Raw genomic sequence first — 20,972 nt, forward strand, 5'->3', positions numbered from 1 at the left:
ACATTTGATAATAAATCAGTTTTCTGAAGGATCACGTGACACTAAATTCAGCTTTGCATCACAGAAATATATTTTAAAGTATAGCCTAGTAAAATAGAAAACCATTATTTTAAATTGTAATAATATTTCACTATATTATTTTTCTGTATTTTTGATCAAATAAATCCAGGCTTGATGAGGATTTATAGACTTCTTTCAAAAACATTACAAATAGTAATTTGTCCAAACTTATGTACTGTGTAAGTAAAAATATACTAAATTTAAAGTTAAATGTTGTATAAATAAAAAGGTTAGGAATCATATTTGTTTCAAGTGTGTTTTATTGGGGGTGGGGGGCCTCCAACATGAATTTTGCCTAGGGCCTCCAAATGTCTAGATCCGGCCCTGGGTGTGAGACATTTAAAAGCAACCAAGGGACTACAGAGATATAATTAAAATCATGTTATTTCTTGTTGCACTTGCCTTTCCTTTTCCCCAGAAGACCTGGGATCAAGGGGCCCAGGGCTTGACGCTTCAGGACTCGCAGAGAGAGCCTCTTGCGAATCCTTTGGCGACGATGTTCTTAGCTTAAAATGCAGAAAAGAGACTTCATTAGGAGATTCTGCGGGCCACATACGGACTAGATCTTCCAAGGGGGAACCATCTAGCCGATGCGCTACCCGCAGCTTTTTCTCTCCTGTTTGAACCAGAGGAGATCTCGCAATTCTTTTCTGCACTTGAGCATTGGGGAGAGAACAATCTGTTCCCTTTCGTTGTCACTCCGAGTTACGTCGGATGACGACGAATGGGGTTTCGCTTAGAAATCCTATCATCTTCGAGTATTAAAACACGAGCCAATGGCAATGAAATGCCATGGGTCTGCGGAATTTGCATAGCATAACTCCGCCCCATGCAGGGGGTATATAAGGAAGTGCGCGAGCAACATGCAGACTATGTTTTCGCTTCGGAGCCAAGTTCAGTACTTCACTCCACAAGCCTTTTGAGTGTCATCTCAAATCTCTTCGAGACGAGCGGCTCTTCAGTGTGTTGGTGTGACGGCGCTTCCAGCGAGATCGCATTTCCTGCTGCTGATTTGTGCAGTAATCTGCCGACAGTGAGTGTGTTTCTCCCTGGGTGCTTCAGCACTCTGCTGAGCTTTTCCACTCTCTAAAAGAGCTGCACGCGGCACGTCTTTTTCAAGACGGTTCGCCCGTGTATTTTCTGGATGTGTGTGCGTCAGTCATCTGCCTAACGGTCGCGAGCGCTGTTTTGCGTGTTGGGCTTAATCACGCTTGGCAGCGCTCGTTGATGAGTCATGTTTTCATTGCGGGAACATGACCATCGCGATGTTTATAGATCAAGACTCAATGATCTCCATGTGAGTAGAGTCCCCTCTGCCACACCCCAATTTATCTCTTCCTCGAGAAGGGATACTTTGGCTGGTGGCCAGGGTGATCTGAGGGTTTGGTGTGGCACAACAACCGACGAGTCAATTCCTCGGGCCACACCCCCCTCCACATCGCAGACCATGCACTCACAGCATCACAAGGCGGGCTTGATTCCTCTGGAAATGAAGTTTCGACTGCGTTGCCTCCCACGGGAGTGCCATCGTTGCCGGGACCGATCCAGAGCTGTCAGCCATGCTTTCCCGGGCAGCTGAAAGCATCGGCTGGAGTGGCCCCGCCCTCCCCCCGAGCGCTGTAAGCTTCTCCCGGACGTGCATCAGGACACCTGCGCTGCGCGAAACTCCACGTGACTTTCGCGGCCCGCGGGTGTCCTCCGCCTTCGCTGCTTTCGATCGCACGGCGATCATGGTCTGTATGTTCCCTGTCACTATAGTGGCACGGTCATGCAGTGCTGTGTGTCGCCTGCGCCTTCGATGCAGTGCTGTCCCGGGAGTTCTGTCGAACCGGCCGCAGTGGAACGCTAGTCCTTCCCTGGCCAACCCTGGCAGAACGCGGAAATTCTAACCACGCCCCTATGCTGGGACGCTATGCCTCCCATGCCCGGCCTGGTTGTTCCGCCACGCACACTACTGACCTCGCTCTCGGGCGACATCGGTACCTGCGTGATCCTGGGTCAGGTGATGTCCACTATGTGGTCCTGACATGGGCTTAGCCAGGTTGATGTGGCAGGGTCTGAGAATTCATTTTCTCAGCTCCCCCAGGTCCCAGGCTGAGCTCTTTGGCGGTGTGGCTTCGACCACCTGAAGCAGACTCGGGTCCGGCACCGATGGTCATCCATCCATGCGGCCTCCTCAGTCTGCTTCCCGCCAAGCCCCCATCCATGCGGCTGCTCCCCTCTGGCCTGCAAACGGACCTGAGCAGGAGGAAGCCGCAGGAGGGCGGCGCTGCCCGTCTCCGCCCCTTAGACTGCCACGCCAGCCTAAGCAGCACCTTGAGGCGGGCTGCCTGGTCGGCGGGGTGGTTGAGGACTGCGCCCAACAGTCTTCGATCAATCCACAAGCAGACTGAGGCTTCTGCACTGACGGTCATCTGTCGGTGTGGTCTGCTTAGTCTGCTTCCCGCCGACGCCGCCTCCTTGCGGCTCCTCCCCTTGAGCCTTCACTGGCCTGAGCACAAGGGGGTCGCTGGAGGCTGGCACCGCCTGTCTCTGCCCCTTAGCCGGCTAACACCTGGCTGAGCAGCACAAAACCTGAGACAGGCAGCTTGGAGTTAGGGCTCAGTTCTTCAGGAGCTGGTAGCAGGATCACTCCTTCCCCCGCTTGAGGGCTGGGTGAAGATCTCTACAAAAGAACTAATGCTCTTTCTCTGAGCCCCAAGAGGCTGTGGATGACAGCACGCGCCGCCCACGGGCCACGCTCCTCTCATCCCCCTCTGTCGCCAGACCCCTGCCAGAGCACGCCCCCGTGGGACGCTGTCCTCCCCTGGCCTCCTCTGGCAGGACGCGGTTTATGGCCGTGCCCCCGCACCGGGCCGCTATGCCACCCACGCCTGGGCCGGTCATTCCGCCTCGCTGCACCCCCGACGGTACGTCTGTGGTTTGAATAACCCCGCTGGCGCAGTTTCTGGAGGCCTGGCTAGAGCTTTCCGGACTGTCCCGCCGGGTCGGAGAACCATCAGGCTCGGCTACGTGATTCAGTTCGCGTGGTCTCCTCCCCGCCTCAGGGGAATCCACTCACTATGGCCGGTGGCAATGCCCCTGTCATGAGAGCGGAGGTCGCTACCCTACTGGCGAAGGGTGCGATCGAGACTGTCCCTCCAGCCGAAATGAAGTCTGGGTTTTACAGCCCCTACTTTATTGTACCGAAGAATCCGGTGGGTTACGACCAATCCTGGTCCTGCGCGTCTTGAACCGCTCCCTTCAAAAAAGAGGACGCCGTTCAAGTTGCTCACGGCCAAACGCATTTTCGAATGCGTGCGGCCGCAGGATTGGTTTGCAGCGATCGACCTGAAGGACGCCTACTCCCATGTCTCCATTTTTCCTCGACACAGACCGTTTCTACGGTTTGCTTTCGAGGGACAGGCATACAGTACGCGGTTCTCCCTTTCGGGCTAGCCCTGTCTCCTCGCGTCTTCACGAAGGTCGTCGAGGCAGCCCTTGTTCCCCTACGCGAACACGGGGTTCGCATCCTGAGCTATCTCGACGACTGGCTGATCCTAGCTCACTCTCGAGACCAGGTTTGCGAACACAGGGACCTTGTGCTCCGGCACCTAGCTCGTCTGGGCCTTCGGGTCAACTGGGAGAAGAGCAAACTCTGCCAGTGCAGAGGATCTCTTTTCTCGGTATGGAAATCGACTCGGTCGCCATGTGCGCGCAGCTTACGAGCGAGCGCGCGCAGTCACTGCTGACTTGTCTTCGTCAGTTCGAGGGCAAGAGTGCGGTCCCACTGAAACTTTTTCAGAGGCTCCTGGGGCATATGGCATCCACAGCCGCAGTAACGCCGCTCGGTTTGCTTCATATGAGACCACTTCAGCTTTGGCTTCGCGATCGAGTCCCGAGGTGGGCATGGCAACACGGCAGGCTCCGAGTCCCAGTGACTCCGACCTGCCATCAGACCTTCTCCCCGTGGTCGAACCTCAATTTTCTACGGGCCAGAGTTCCCTTAGAACGAGCTTCCAGGCATGTTGTTGTATCAACAGATGCCTCCGCCATGGGTTGGGGTGCCATGTGCAATGGACATGCTGCCGCGGGCTCCTGGACAGGACCCCAGCGCCTTTGGCATGTCAATTGCCTCGAGTTGCTGGCTGTACGCCTTGCCCTGCACCGCTTTCGGGCGTTGCTCAGGGGTCAACACGTACTAGTCCGATCAGACAATACCGCCACAGTAGCGTACATCAACCGTCAAGGTGGTCTACGCTCCCGCTGTATGTCGCAACTCGCCCGCCACCTCCTCATATGGAGTCAGAAGCCTCTGAGGTCGCTTCGAGCCATTTATATCCCGGGAGACCTGAACCAGGCGGCCGACGAGCTGTCTCGGCTTCGGCCTCTCGCTGGAAAATGGCGACTCCATCCCCAGACGGTTCAGCTGTTTTGGGATCAGTTCGGGGACGCACAGGTAGACCTGTTTGCCTCCCACGACTCGTCCCACTGCGACCTGTTTTATTCCCTGACCGAGGGCACGCTCGGCACGGATGCACTGGCGCACAGCTGGCCGCGGGGCCTCCGCAAGTATGCATTTCCCCCAGTGAGCCTTCTTGCGCAGACCTTGCGCAAGATCAGGGAGGACGAGGAGCAGGTAATTTTGGTTGCCCCATACTGGCACAACCGCTCCTGGTTCCCAGAACTAGTACTCCTCGCGACAGCACCTCCCTGGCCTATTCCCCTGAGGAAGGACCTGCTTTCTCAGGGACGGGGCACCTTATGGCACCCTCGTCCCGATCTGTGGAACCTCCACGTGTGGCTCCTGGACGGGACGAGGTAGGTTTGAGTACCCTACCACCAGCGGTGGTGGCTACCATCACTTCCGCTAGAGCATCGCGAGACATGTCTATGCGTTGAAGTGGAACCTCTTCGTCAACTGGTGTTCTTCTAAAAATCTTGAACCCACGAAATGCCCCATCAGTGTCGTGCTTTCCTTCCTGCAAGAAGGGTGGAGCTAAGGCTGTCTCCCCCCACCCTGAAAGTGTATGTTGCCGCCATTGCCGCTCATCACGACGCAGTTGATGGTAAGTCCTTGAGGAAGCACGACCTGGTCGTCAGGTTCCTGAGGGGAGAGAGGAGATTGAATCCTCCTCGTCCTCCCCTCGTACCCTCTTGGGACCTCTCAGTGGTTTTAACTGCCCTGCAGAGTGCTCCCTTTGAGCCTCTGCAATCAGTGGAGCTTAAGTTCCTGTCAATGAAGAAGACAGCGCTCCTGGTTGCATTGGCCTCCATCAAGAGGGTAGGGGACCTGCAGGCATTTTCGGTTGACGAAGCGTGCCTGGAATTCGGGCCGGCTAACTCTCACGTGATCCTGAGACCCCGGCCTGGATGTGTGCCCAAGGTTCCCACCACACCTTTTCGAGATCAGGTGGTGAACCTGCAAGCGCTGCCTTTGGAGGAGGCAGACCCAGCCTTGGCACTGCTCTGTCCAGTACGCGCCCTCTGTGCTTACGTAGACAGAACGCAGTGTTTCAGGACCTCAGACCAGCTCTTTGTCTGTTATGGTGGGAAGCTGAAGGGAAAGGCTCTCTCCAAGCAAAGGTTGTCTCACTGGATAGTGGACGCCATTGCTTGGCTTACCAGCAGCAAGGTCGACCATGCCCCCTTGGTGTATCAGAGGCCACTGTTTCAACAAAATGGCCATCTTCCAAACAAACTGGGTTCAAGAGTGCTAAAGGACAATATCCTTTTCTCCCTTCACCATCCTTCTGCCAATCCAATCAACCAGAATGGCACACACTCACCTGGACACAGTTTGAATGACCACAGGACTTCACTTCAGGACTTGAATGGACATGCGGCTGACACATCTCACAAAGACAATGATAACACCATGCAGCCAAAACAACTTCTGCTCACGGACACAACTTCAGCTGAGCCCTGCCCACTGAGCTCACCAGAGTCAGACTGTGACATATTAGAAATGTCACAAGATTCAGCTCCCAAGGACAGCATATTACAGCCTCCAATAACAACAGATTCAGCACCCAAGAATGACCAGGGAAGCCAGGACAGCATATTACAGCCTCCAATAACAACAGATTCAGCACCCAAGAATGACCAGGGAAACCAGGACAGCATATTACAGCCTCCAATAACAACAGATTCAGCACCCAAGAATGACCAGGGAAGCCAGGACACCATATTACAGCCTCCAATAACAACAGATTCAGCACCCAAGAATGACCAGGGAAGCCAGGACAGTACATTACAGCCACCAGTAACAACAGATTCAGCACCCAAACACGACCAGGAAAGCCAAGACAGCATATTACAGCCTCCATTAACACCACAGCCACTCTCACCGCTATCACTATCTCCTACATCCCCATTGATGTGTTTCTCAGAGAAAATGGAAAAACTAGTGTATGCTGGAACCCAATTCGCTGGAAGCCCCCAGATATCAACCAGAAAAACATCACTACCACCAAAGTCTATGGGCGCAGCTCGCCCTCTCCCCCCTCCCCCTCCTCCCCGAGCATTAAGGCCCCTTCCACAACGCCAGGGCCCACAACTTCCACCGTCTGCTCGAGGTGTTACAAAATCAACTGATACCAGCTCCAAGTGATTTGTGCCGGGTCCCCGCTGTGATAACAGTAACTTTCTCAAATGTTTACAGAACAAGCGGGAACCCAGTGTTCCTGTATCATCTGTTCATTCACATGTTAGAAAGTCTAAGGCCTTTAAAAGCCGTACAGCAAACCCATCTAATCTGGTGCCTATCACACGACAAACTAAGATTGTGGACACAAAAAGCAAGACTGTTAAGTTAGCACTTTTAAACATCCGCTCACTTAAAAATAAATCACTTCTAGTCAATGACTTTATAAGCACATACAACCTGGACTTTATATTTCTAAATGAAACTTGGCTAGAAGCCAGCTGCAGTGCAACAATCCTCAATGAAACATCTCCTCCGAACTTTACCTTTATGAGTGTCTCCAGAGCTGGAAGGAGAGGTGGGGGTGTAGCTGCTCTTTTTAAAGATGTCTATCAATGTAAGCAAATATCATTTGGTAATTACCCGTCTTTTGAATATCTGGGTATTGTGTTAAAAGGTGCTCCACGGATTTTACTTATCACTATTTACAGGCCTCCAAAATACTCTTCAGCCTTTGCTGAAGACTTTACAGAACTGTTATCAATAATTTCCTCAGAGTTTGACAGTTTCACTATTGCTGGAGATTTTAACATTCACATAGATAATTCAGAAAATAATATGGCAAAAGAAATCAATACTGTTTTAAAAACTTTTGATCTGATTCAACATGTACATGGGCCCACACACAATCGTGGACACACTCTAGATTTACTTATCAGTAAGGGTCTAAACATTTCATTGAATGATATTAAGGATGTCGCACTCTCTGATCATTACTGTATTTTCTTTGATTTATTGATCTCTCCTGCCATTGAAGTTAGATCTGTGTCTGTCAAGAAGAGATGCCTAAATGAGAACACTAGTGTACTATTTATGAAGGCCATATCCCTAAGACCGAGCATATCTGCTGACTCGGTTGATTCTCTCCTTGTTTCTTTTAACTCGAAGGTTAAAAATGTAATTGATGATATTGCTCCTGTGAAAGTCAGGAAGAATGGTAAACAAAAAGCACCTTGGAGAAACTCAACAGCAGTGCAAATTATGAAAAGACAATGCAGAAAATCAGAGCGCATGTGGCGAAAGACAAAACTTGTAATCCACTATAACATCTATAGAGACACCATTCGTGCTTTCAATATGGAACTAGGCAAAGCTAGACAGACTTTCTTCTCCAATATCATAAACAGAAACCTAAATAATACTCGAAATCTCTTCGCTACTGTCGACAGACTAACAAATCCCCCAAGCCAGATTCCCAGTGAAATGCTCTCCGACAGCAAGTGTAGTGAGTTTGCTACCTTTTTCTCTGAGAAAATCAATAATATTAGAAAGGTGATCAGCACATCCTTGAGTTGCACTGAGGTCAGACAGATCAGACTACAACCTGAGAAAGTAGTTACTATGTCTGATTTTGAAGAAATTGATGGCAAAATTCTGAAAGAAACCGTTCAGCACCTTAAAACATCAACCTGCGCCCTTGACACACTTCCCACATCTTTTTTTAAAAGTGTGTTAGACTGTTTAGAAGCAGATCTCCTAGAAGTGGTAAATGCCTCACTTTTCTATGGAAGTTTTCCAAACTCCCTTAAAACTGCTGTTGTCAAACCCCTCCTGAAAAAGAGCAATCTGGATAAGACTATATTAAGCAACTATAGACCGATCTCAAATCTTCCTTTCACAGGCAAAATCATTGAAAAAGTAGTCTTCAACCAGCTGAACAAATTCTTAAACTCAAATGGATACTTTGATAATTTTCAATCTGGTTTCCGACCGCACCACAGCACAGAGACGGCGCTCATTAAGATAATAAACGATATTCGCTTAAATACGGATTCAGGCAAATTATCAGTGCTGGTTCTACTCGACCTCAGTGCTGCATTTGACACTGTCGATCACAAAATACTTCTGGACAGGCTGGAAAACTGGGTGGGGATTTCTGGGATAGTCCTAAAATGGTTCAGGTCATACTTAGATGGGAGAGGTTATTATGTGAGTATAGGAGATCATAAGTCTGAGTGGACGCCCATGACATGCGGAGTCCCTCAAGGCTCAATTCTTGCGCCACTCCTGTTCAACCTGTACATGCTCCCAATGAGCCAAATAATGAGAAAGAACCAAATCGCTTACCACAGCTATGCAGACGACACACAGATCTACTTAGCCCTATCGCCTAATGATTACAGCCCCATTGACTCTCTGCTTCAATGCATTGACGAAGTCAACAGCTGGATGTGCCAAAACTTTCTACAGTTAAACAAAGACAAAACTGAAATCATTGTGTTTGGAAACAAAGATGAAGTTCTCAAGGTGAACGCATACCTTCACTCTAAAGGTCAAACAACTAAAAATCAAGTCAGGAATCTTGGTGTGTCTTTAGAGTCAGACCTTAGTTTCAATAGTCATGTCAAAGCAATAACTAAATCAGCATACTATCATCTGAAAAATATTGCAAGAATTAGATGCTTTGTTTCCAGTCAAGACTTAGAGAAACTTGTGCATGCTTTCATCACCAGCAGGGTGGATTATTGTAATGGACTCCTCACTGGCCTTCCCAAAAAGACCATAAAACATTTGCAGCTCATACAGAACGCTGCAGCCAGGATTCTTAGCAGAACCAGAAAATATGAACATATCACACCAGTACTCAGGTCATTACACTGGCTGCCAGTTACTTATAGGATTGATTTTAAAGTATTATTACTAGTATATAAATCATTTAATGGCCTAGGACCTCAATACATTGCTGATATGCTCACGGAATACAAACCCAACAGATTACTCAGATCATTAGGATCATATCAGCTAGAAGTTCCAAGAGTTCACTCTAAGCATGGAGAGTCTGCTTTTAGCTATTATGCCAGCCGCAGCTGGAACCAGCTTCCAGAGGAGATCAGATGTGCTCCTACATTAGTCACATTCAAATCCAGACTCAAAACACATCTGTTTAACTTTGCATTTAATGAATGAGCACTGTGTCACTGTTTGTCCGACTGTTTATACTGTGTCTTATTTTAGTCTTTATTCTAAACTGTTTTAACTATTTTTAGTTCTTTCTCGTTTCTTTATTTTAAACTGTTCTTTATTCTAAACTGTTTTAATTATTTTTAGTTCTTTCTTGTTTCTTTATTCTAAACTGTTTTGTATATTCTTATTTCTTCTGTTTATTTTTAATAGTATGTAAAGCACTTTGAATTACCATTGTGTATGAAATGTGCTATATAAATAAACTTGCCTTGCCTTGCCTTGCCTTGGTGTGACGGCCCACTCCACCCGGAGTGTGGCATCCTCTTGGGCTCTAGCGCATGGCGCCTCGCTAACAGACATCTGCAGAGCTGCAGGCTGGGCGACACCTAACACATTCGCGAGATTCTACAATCTCCGAGTGGAGCCAGTTTCTTCTCATGTACTCGCCTCAACTAGCCGGTACTAGATTCTGCTCAGGTGTCTTCGCTTGCTCGCCATTCCTCTCCACGGACGGGATACGTGCGATATTTCCTCAGGTGAGCCTAATAAGCCCTGAGTCTCCTCCAGCACTGACGACGTCAACGCCAGAGTTATGCCACCGGCAGCTTTCGCGTTGGCTAGGTGCCTCCATGTGCATGGTTCCCCTCCGGGCGACCCCCACATGTGTATTCCACTGTAAGCCTCCTTGAGCATGTGTCTTTCCCTTGGCAAGCCACCTTGCCACCCCTGGGGTTGAAATATTCCACCTGCGGCTGGACACCCCAGTGATTCTCCTTATGCAGTTCCTTCGGGTCATATGTGTATTCTTAAGTCCCCCCCTTCGGGCTGGGCATGATTGCATATTTCTACTGGATATTCTTCCCAGTGTACCTTGGTATTCCTGTGTTAAGTAGGAGTCCTTCGTCCGTGCTAGTCTCACGACAGGGAGCTCAGACTTACGCAGGGCACTGGAAGACAGTCGAGAGGTGGCGTGATTACACTGGGAACCCCATTCGTCGTCATCCGACGTAACTCGGAGTGACAACGAAAGGGAACGTCTCGGTTACGTATGTAACCCTCGTTCCCTGAGTAGGGAACGGAGACGTTACGTCTCCCTGCCACTTCCGCTGTACCGCTGGAACGCCTGAGTTCAGTCTCGGCTCCTCAGCGAAGACATAGTCTGCATGTTGCTCGCGCACTTCCTTATATACCCCCTGCATGGGGCGGAGTTACGCTATGCAAATTCCGCAGACCCATGGCATTTCATTGCCATTGGCTCGTGTTTTAATACTCGAAGATGATAGGATTTCTAAGCGAAACCCCATTCGTCGTCATCCGACGTAACGTCTCCGTTCCCTACTCAGGGAACGAGGGTTACATACGTAACCGAGACGTTTCACTCCCACTAGTCGACGCACTAGCCTCAGACACGGTTACTAGGGAGGAAGCCGTTTTCTCCTCTTTATCCTCCATATTGTCTTCTTTTTCCTTTTCATTTGGAGGATTGGCTTCCTCCCCCTGACCAACTGCCAAGATTGACTCCGCCCCTGTGGCCGCCCCCTTCCTCCTTGTCCAATCCCTGAGGCTGGCTGGGGATTTGAATTTCCCGCCAAAACCTCAGGGGCCATTTCCTCATCTCTTTGTTCTTTTGTTTGCACTTTTTGTGGGGCGGCCATCTTGTTTCCTTTCAGTTAGTTCGCAAAACCTTTGGGGCAGTCTCTGTAGAGATGGGTTGCTTCTCCACAGAGATTGCACCGTCTGCCATTGGTACAATTTTCAAAACTGTGACCAATTTCTTTGCACTTCCCACATACTAATTCTTGGCATGCCTCAGCAAGATGCCCAACTCTTCCACATTTCCTACATAGTTTGGGCATCCCTTGATAGTGTATGTAGCCTCTGTTCTCTCCCAGCACAATCATGGAAGGCAAATGTTTCAGGCCCTGGTAGCCCCCAGCGCCTTCCCATTTTTTAATGGGAATCCGTCAGGAGCAATTCCAGATGCCATCCTCATCTAGCACTTTGACAGGCTGACTTCGAACAGTGCAAAATCTACCCAACCAGACACAAATATCATCTCCAGTCACTGTTTCATTAAACATCCTGTCGATCAAAGTTTTAAGTGTGTTGTCAGAAAGTTTTTCCACAGTGAACATAGAGAACTGGGCTTTAACAGATTCAAACCTTTGCCAAAAATCGTTTAGAAGGGAAGCAGTCTTAAAACCCAAATCAAAACCTTTGTCTAGGGGCAGAGTCATCAAACAGTTCAAATCTTCGGGAGTAAAATTTAAGGTCTTTTGGATTAGCTTCCTGGAAAAATCCATACGGGACATACCCAGGAGCTTCCCCTCCACCTCTTTGAATAAAAACCGCACGCTGTGGTGTCTCTGCATGCCGGCACGAGCAGCCGACATGGTGGAGGCACCACTAGCACACTGCAGCTAAAAAACAGTAATAAATTAACAATTAAATAAATATAAATTATCTAAAAAACTTACCTTAAAACCGTATTCCTCACAGATGAGAGTCGTTTCTTAAAACCTGCTAGTCAAATTACCTCCTGAAGGTTTCAGGCTCTGTGCAACAAGCGACACAGGAGCCCAAAGTTCCTGCAAGAGGCGATCGCTGTCTCAACCACCAGACCAGACCCCTTGAAAGCCGAGAAGCAAAACTGATAAAGGGTTTGAGCTAGAGGAGTCACTCAGCGCGATACACACCTCAATGACGCACGTGCTGATATCAGGAGAAACACTTCAGACTACACACACACTCGAGAAATAATGTCCCGCTCAGGGACTGAGAGAAACACGGAGATTCTCACAAATAACAAGATGAAAACATTTTTTTACCATTGTCCAAACAAACACGAGCACAGAGTCCATCAGCCAATCAAACACGAGCACAGAGTCCATCAGCCAATCAAACACGAGCACAGAGTCCATCAGCCAATCAAACACGAGCACAGAGTCCTCCAGCCAATCAAACACAAGTAGAGTCCATCGTCCAAACAAACACGAGCACAGAGTCCATCGTCCAATCAAACACGAGCACAGTCCATCGTCCAATCAAACACGAGCACAGAGTCAGAGCACAATAAAGACTGTTTATCTCCGTTATTAGTCTTTGTTAATCACAAAACTTTCACTATTTAGCATTTAAGTATTTCTGCTTGAGTTCAGACGCCAGATTCAGAAAATAACGCTGAAGAAATTAAGCTTTTTACACACTTTAACTCGCTTGATGCGCCTCGTGTGGTTAAATGCGGTAATGAACGTTCAACGTCACTGACTGAGGCGTTTAATTCTCAAACTTCAACAGAAATGACGATGATAAACAATTACTTGTCCATCTATATACCCTACAGAGCAATATTAATACTCCAAACTTATTTCAGGAGTTCACACTTACAAATAAGTCAGATAGAATAAATGCGTATTTGGCGTGCTGTCCGAGGAGAGGGCTCCGGGCTCGGTATTCGGCCCGAACCCAGAGTACTCCCCCCGTATTCCTGGCTGTGAAAGAACAAGCCAAGAGTGAGGAGTCGGGGTGGTGGAGGGATGCTGAAAACTGTCAAGGAAGTTAGATGAGTTGACAGAGTGAATATATATATGCTTCCTCTCATGCTGATAGGGTAGACATGGTAATTGTTTGATGAGTTGATTGATTACTTGATTATTTGAACGTGCTCCTCCCGAACTTTGTTAATAAAACATCATATCAAACATCTTGGCCACCTGCAAAAACACTGCTGTAATCTAACAATGGCACAGAAGACAAAGTAATGACAACGTGCTCTAAATTAAACATTAAATATAAGATACAATTAACTCACATATACAAAACAATATCACCAGACAGTTTTAGAAGTAATTTCTTGTTTGTTTGGTTGTTTTTTTTCCTCAGAGGAATCTCCAGGTCCGATGTTCAAAAGTTGAATCTGGATCAAGCCATTCCGTATGTCGTCACGTCCGCTCCGATTAATAACGAGTTTCCGCCTCCGTTATTGTCAATGGACGGGCACCATGTTTTGAGAGGAATACAAATAGTCTTTCAAATAATAAATCAGTTATGGCATAATAGTTGACAAGAGAAATTATATAAAAGTAGCTTAATATATAACCTACTGAAAATATTTCCCAAGAGAAAGAAAGGAGGAAGACAAAATGACACAAAAGTGAATGAATGAATGAACGAATGAGGCATTTATATATCGCTTTGATATGTACTACTGTACACCCTTTACAACTGTATCAGGGAATCTCTCCTCAACCACCACCAGTGGAAGATGAAAGCATATTAAGAAAGAATATTAAAAATGGCACAAATTCTAGATGTTTTTATAGCTTTTTTATTAATTGACATTGAGATTGTATTTAAATACAAATTCAGTGCTTGTTTGAAAATGTTAAAGGGGGTTTACTTTATACATTTATGGATATACAATTTTTTTAATAAATAAAAGAAAGGTTATACAAAAACCTGCTTTGATTAGATTCTTGTCATTCATATAAAACCCCAAAATAATGTCTATAAGATAAAAAAAAAAAAAAAAAAAATCACAAAACATTTCGGACAATCAAGGCGTTGTTCCTTCAGAAAGACTGAGCAAAATGACACTCCCAAAACAAATGGCAAAGACAAAAACAGTGCTTGTTCATTTGCACTGAAGCAAATCAAAATATCTTACATTGGGAGACCTTTGCCGAACTCCTGTGGAAAAAATAATAATATAACATGAATGTCATGACATGATATTTTATGTATAAATGGTAAAATGCATAGCCTACAATATGTCAAAATGCCCATCCTGGTGAGTATTCACATAACACACAGTCAGTTTTTCTCTTAAAGGAGAACTCCAGGCAATTTTTAAGTTAATCTTGATCGTTAGACCTTTGTGAGTACTGTCTTTAGAGAGAGAAAAAAAAAACGAACCGGATCGGTGCTTGCAACACGGAGCTACTATAGCTAATGTCCAGAGCTCCCACTCAGCTATAACGGCAGTTATGGGGGCATATACATAAAGGGTGTCTTTGTGCCTGTTAACAGACACAAAATGCAATTAAAATGTCTGTCCAACATGAAAAGGCCCCCTACATGACAACAAGATGCGTTTAGCAACTTAGCCATTGTTTAAATTCACCTAAATTGTGTTTTAGATGGCTAGATGTAGTCTCGCGCTGAAGTCCCGTGGGAACTCAGTTGTAGCCGGAAAAAGGTAAACAACAGTGTGCAAGTGGGAGGAGTGTCGTAAGTCCGAAAATGAAGAAGCTGCGCGTTATAATCCTGTTTCTTTAACTGCAGGTCCAACTCCTTCAATTTAATAGCTAGCATACGATAAAATCGAGGATGACTAGGATCTATGCTAGAAAAAGAAAAGGTATCTCCATCTACTGCTGCTTCAGCACCCTTCCCTGTTACTCCTTCCACAGATTCATCTGCCAATATTCTAGCCTAGTTCTAGTTTGCTATGCAACTCTTCTTCAATCATTTTGGCCCCTCCCTATGAACAACAATATGAAAGAAATCTGCAATTTGTAACAAATCAGCTTTACGACACTTATTAAATTCCTCCGTGGCAGGAGGCAACGTAAACGACGTTAAATCAAATTCCATGCTTATACTCCTCAAATTCGTCACACACCAAAGAAAAATGACCAGGCAACAAATGCTTGTATAACTAATATCAACTACCTTCATTGATATGCAATGGACGAGCCCCCCAATTTATGTTACGGCCCCTGGTCTAGGTCAGGGATGTAACATAAACAACAAAACAGTACTTATTAGTTAGACTTTTTTTTATTGTCTTTTCCTGCTCTCTTGTTTGTCTTCAGAGCGGTGTACTTCACATTTTACAAAACAATCTCTTGAAAAGAAAGAATCAAGCAAAAATCTTCTGGGGTGAGCTAATGCCAAAACAATAAACAAACAGAAATTAACTTTCCCACAAAAAACTAACTTCCCTATGAATCATAAAATAAATGAAACAAAACATACAATAACGTACCCTATCTCCTTATCTAACCAAAAACAGGAGAAAAAGTAACGGCCTTTTGGCCTACAAAGAAAAATAAGGCACTCACCCCCTCCTGCTTCCCAAAATAAGTACACTTTTACAGGTGGGATCGTTAAGTAGTGATGTGACAGTTGAATCAAGGCGTCGGAGCTTGTGTCGAGAAAAAATGGGCGTGCCAGATGAAGCCGCGATTCGAGGCTTGTTTTGTTAACGTGAAAATCACGTGACTAATGACAAACGAGGCCTCGGTTTGTGCGGATACGTCATCGGTTCGGTCCGAGTGTCGCTTCCGGATAAAAGGGGTTCGAAACTCAGGAGTAGTAGAAGCAGTTGTAGTGTCAGAGAGTCAGAGAGTCAGATAACTATCATTGTCATTGTCGTTATTGTGTCATCATATATGTGTTAGGGCTGTATATTATTACATTATCAGGTTAGAATAGTTAGTATATTGTTTTTATTAATTAAAGTTGCTTATAGTCTTGTTATATTAATTAGATAAGATTATTTGGATTTTTGGATCTGTACTGGACTGCTTTTTGATTGCCCTTTTGGATTTGTTTGCTTTTTGTGACCTCTTATTTTTTCCTGGTAATGGACCAGCAAGAAAGAGGGAATCCTCCCCTGTCTGGGCTCAACAGAAGCATCAGTGTCCTCATACCAGATGGCACTGGCATTTTTATGTTTCCCCTGCATCCTCTGTTCCTTGTGAAAGGAACTTAGAAATTAGAATGAATTAATTTGTCTGCTATTTCTTTGCACAGTAGCTAGGTGTCACTAGTGAGCAATGCTGAATGAAGCTTCGAGTAATGAACCTTTGGCTGAAGCAATGGGCTGCAAGGTCTCAGTGGTTCAGGAAGCCTCATTTTGCCATCACTATCGTTAAGGCACGAACAGATCACACTGTATCACAAGTGGCTAACAGCACTGTTAACATAAAGAGGAGCACAGCAATCACAAGCTATTGTGCTACATGTTCACCAACACACAGCACAACAACTAGTGCAGTCAAAGAGGCAGAGAGCTCCATCCAGAGGAATTCTGGGGAATTTATAGTCCAGGCCTCTTCTCTGGTCCAACCAGCAACAGCTTCTCATTATGTCCAGGACCAATCCTAAAGGAGGAGAAGACAACAGCAGAAACCACAACAGACAAAACGTAACAACGTAACAAAGTATATTTTACACTTTAAGTGAACGTAAACAGTTGGGGAAAATAAGATGCGTGTCAATATATTTCATCTGTGCCTTAGGTTTCTAAGAGGACAGCAGCGTTGTTAATGTTAATATAAATCAAACAACAAAAGAAAATCATTACATTTACAGTAATGCATTTAGCAAACGTTTTATCCTAAGCGACAAAATCACTCACTGCTATTGTCTTAACTTTTGTAGCTTTAATAAGAATCAATAATTAAATCATACAATGAAGACTATGCAATGTTTTATTTTTACTTTTTTAATTAAATTTCTGTGGTTTTTCGTGTTGATAATCTCCTGATTGTTTTTTACTTTGAGTTATTGTTTATTAAAGGTTTACTGCCATGACTATATATTGGTATCATGATATAAGTTAAGGACTGATGTGAAATGTGTTTGTGTGTCACATTAATGTCAGCAGAACCACAGTAAAACCTTCAGCAAAGGCACGGCTGAGATGTTAACAGTGCTTGTGATCTTTCACAGGTCGTCATCGTTGCATTGGAGAAAACTTCGCCTACGTGCAGATAAAAACAATCTGGTCGACAATGCTGAGACTGTACGACTTTGATCTGGTTGATGGACAATTTCCTGCTGTGAACTACACGACCATGATCCACACACCGTACAACCCCATCATCAGATACACACGGAGGAACACACAGTTTCAGTTCCTCAGTTTCACAAATGTTGAGTTGGTTAACATTCATCAGATTCTGCAGGTTGACTGATTTAGTCTGCCATCTCTTACTCAGATCTTAAACATTGTGTTTTTTATTTAATAAAACAACATTCAAATAAAAACTTTTATTTTGCCCAAACTGAACTGAATTGCCCAGATACTCAGTGACGCACTTTCAGAAACCACCAATGCCAAGTCTTGGCATAGACACATTTGCAATCACACTAGATTTCCAAAATATTGTTGTCTAAATGTAATTGTCTCTAATTGTACCATTTTGCCCAACATAGTATAAAAACAAACTGTTCCCTGTTAACGTACTTTTTAGCATGCAAATGCAATGAAAAAGTATAAAAGTTATTTATTTCTTCTTCTCTTTGATAGAAACTGAATTCACCACTGTCTGTCACGACACCATTCTACAGACTAACCACACAAGCTCTACATCTGCAGCGCAAAACCACACAAAAAAAACCCCTCCTGCCTCTTTATTTTCTAACTTTACTGTGCATTTATCAATAATTGTTCTTTCCTATTCCTACTTACCTATTTCTTTCCTGTTCTACCTCAAAAACACAAACTAACATATCCAAGGCTGCCTAGTTTAAATTAATGCATTCATTATTCATGTAGTCCAAACACAAAAGGATTAAGTTAATTTTCATTTTACAAACATAAGCAGAGTGAACGTAATACAATTAAATGCAAAAGACATTTAAATAAAAATTGGATTTAGGTTCATTCAGTAATATTAAAAAATATTTTTTTCGTCAGTTGTTATTCTTAGGTTATAATTTTTTCCATGTTTCATCTGTGGTGAATGTGATGCAAAGCTGTGGGAGGGATTAAGAGCTGAGAAGATCTATTGTAAATCTATCACTCATTGACAATTGCAGCAGTTTTGTTGTATTTCTGGAGTATAAAGAACTTGTACTGGGATTGTAACGAAAGATGATTTAAGACTGTGGGATTATCTGACAGAACATCACAGGTGAGTCTCCATAAGTTCTTATGTAGCTCCTCATTTAATACTAAAACCTCAAAAATATCATCAAATTTACCGTAACTCTGAAGAAATACACTGATCATCATGGTTTCCACAAAAATATGAAGCAGCAAAAACAGTTTTCAACATTGATAATAATCAGAAATATTTCTTGAGCAGCAAATCCGCATATTAGAATGATTTCTGAAGGATCATGTCAGGGCTCAGACTAACAGTAGCACCAATACGGTGGCACTACCACCTGGTTTGGTGGTAGCAACAATAATTAATTATCAATGATAATATTAATTACTAATATTACATGTTTTTTCCTCTTTGAACTGCATATTTCACAGTAGCTTGAGGGTATGTTTACATGACAATGATGTAGTAAAAATGGAAGAGTTTTATCTTTGTACAGATGACAACATTATAGACCATAGGCCAGTGGTTTCTTTGTAAAGAAAGACTAATACACGTGCATGCCCGTATCATTTTCAAAAGTTTGGTTTTCAGACCACCAAAACGGCATTATAAATGTACGGCCAAAACAAAGGTTTTAGTTGAAAACAGTGTCGTGTAAACAGTCCCTGAGATGCGGATGTACATTTATTTTCATTATTAAAACATTAATTTTAATAAATTTTAATAAAAACGTAGCTTTCCTGTAGCTCAGTGGTAAGAGCATTGTGTTAACAACGCAAGGTTGTGGGTTTGATCCCAGGGGATTGCACATACCTATGTATAAATGTATAGGATAATGCAATGTAAGTCGCTTTGGATAAAAGCGTCTGCCAAATGCATAAATGTAAATTATTTGTAAAAACTGTAACAACCTAACTTTTATAGAGTACAATATAAATACTTTGAGTTAGAACTCTACTCTTATTCAAATTTGTCTTCCATATTTGTAGATCATGATAACCACAAGCATTGCACCTCAGTCCCATAGTAAAAAAGGAACTATATCGTGTCTAAGGGTTTGACTAAGGGTTTGAGCTAGGGGTGGGAAAAAAAATCGATATTGCAATATATTGTTGTGCTCTCTGTCGCAATAAATAATCGATACACTAACGCCCAATATCGATATTTTATTACAACACAAAATGATTAATTTACCCGTTGTCAGTGTCACTGTCACTAGCCAATATCTACCATTCTGTTTGCGGGGGCGCTGTTAGAGTAAATAGGGGTAAAGTGGCGCAAACAGCGGCCGGTGAAGAACACAAGTTAACTAACAACAACAGAGAATTGCAGAAAAAAAGAGAAGCGAGAAGAATGGCGGAAAACAATAAACAAGTAATAAAAACTCAGTGAGTGTTTTAGCGCAATTTTCTCACATCATGGGATCACAACACTAAGAGATAGTAAATCTTTTCCTGGATTTTTTTTGTGCGTTCCCGAGATTAGACCTTCCTTAACATACTGCCGAAAACCCGAAGTCTCTAGGTGGTCTGGTTGAGGAGTAGATAGAAGTGCAAGATTGGTGCGCACAGACAGAACAGAAATCATGAGTTAACAATCGCAATTTTGTCCGGTGGAAAATTGCGCTAAAAACTAAACAAAGACCCACCCACTAGTTTCCACTCTAAAGGGTTTTACGAGACAGTCGACGGAAAGGCACTGGATAAAGACTATGCAATCTGCAAGAACTGCTTTGCAAAGATAAAATATAACAGCAACACTACGAATCTGCAAATGCACCTCGTTCGATACTGACGTTTCAGTATCATGGTTAACACATGTTAATGTTCATGTTGTTTTGTAATGTTCATGCACTTTTATCTGTCTAGATGTACAGTGTTTACATTTAAGACCAGGAGGCAGTGAGTTATTATGCAAATGCATATTTCTTTGCACAATGTTGGAAATGTTGGCATTAATAAATGCATAAAATTTCCTTATTTCCTTATTCCTTCTTTTTCTTTTCAGTCACATATATCGTGATATATCGTTGATGAAATTTCTTCCAATATATTGAATATCGTAGATATCACGAATCGTGATATTATCATATCGTGGACCACATATCGCCACAGAATTGAATCGTGAGGTACCTGTATCGTCCCACCCCTAGTTTGAGCTCTCCTGACTCTAGTCCTCTGGGACCACTGAACTCGGGGCGCCTGACTCAGACGCTCCTGGGCCAATGGATTTGGGACCTCTGATAGAAGGGCATTTAATTGCACAAGATGCGCCCTCCTCTTCCGCTTCCGGGGCACAATAGTGCATGACTGACCGCTTCTGGGATGACTTGAGCAGACTTGGCTGACTCTGGGGTGACTTGAGCGGACTCGACAGTCTCTGGAGTAAATTGAGCGGACACGACGGACTCTGGGGTGACTTGAGCGGACTTGACTGACTCTGGGGTGACTTGAGCAGACTCGACTGACTCTGGGGTGACTTGAGCGGACTCGACTGACTCTCGGGTGACTTGAGCGGACTCGACTGACTCTGGTGTG

The sequence above is a fragment of the Scardinius erythrophthalmus genome, assembly GCF_964197995.2.
Source record: "Scardinius erythrophthalmus genome assembly, chromosome: 10".
NCBI classification, from domain to species: domain Eukaryota; kingdom Metazoa; phylum Chordata; class Actinopteri; order Cypriniformes; family Leuciscidae; genus Scardinius; species Scardinius erythrophthalmus.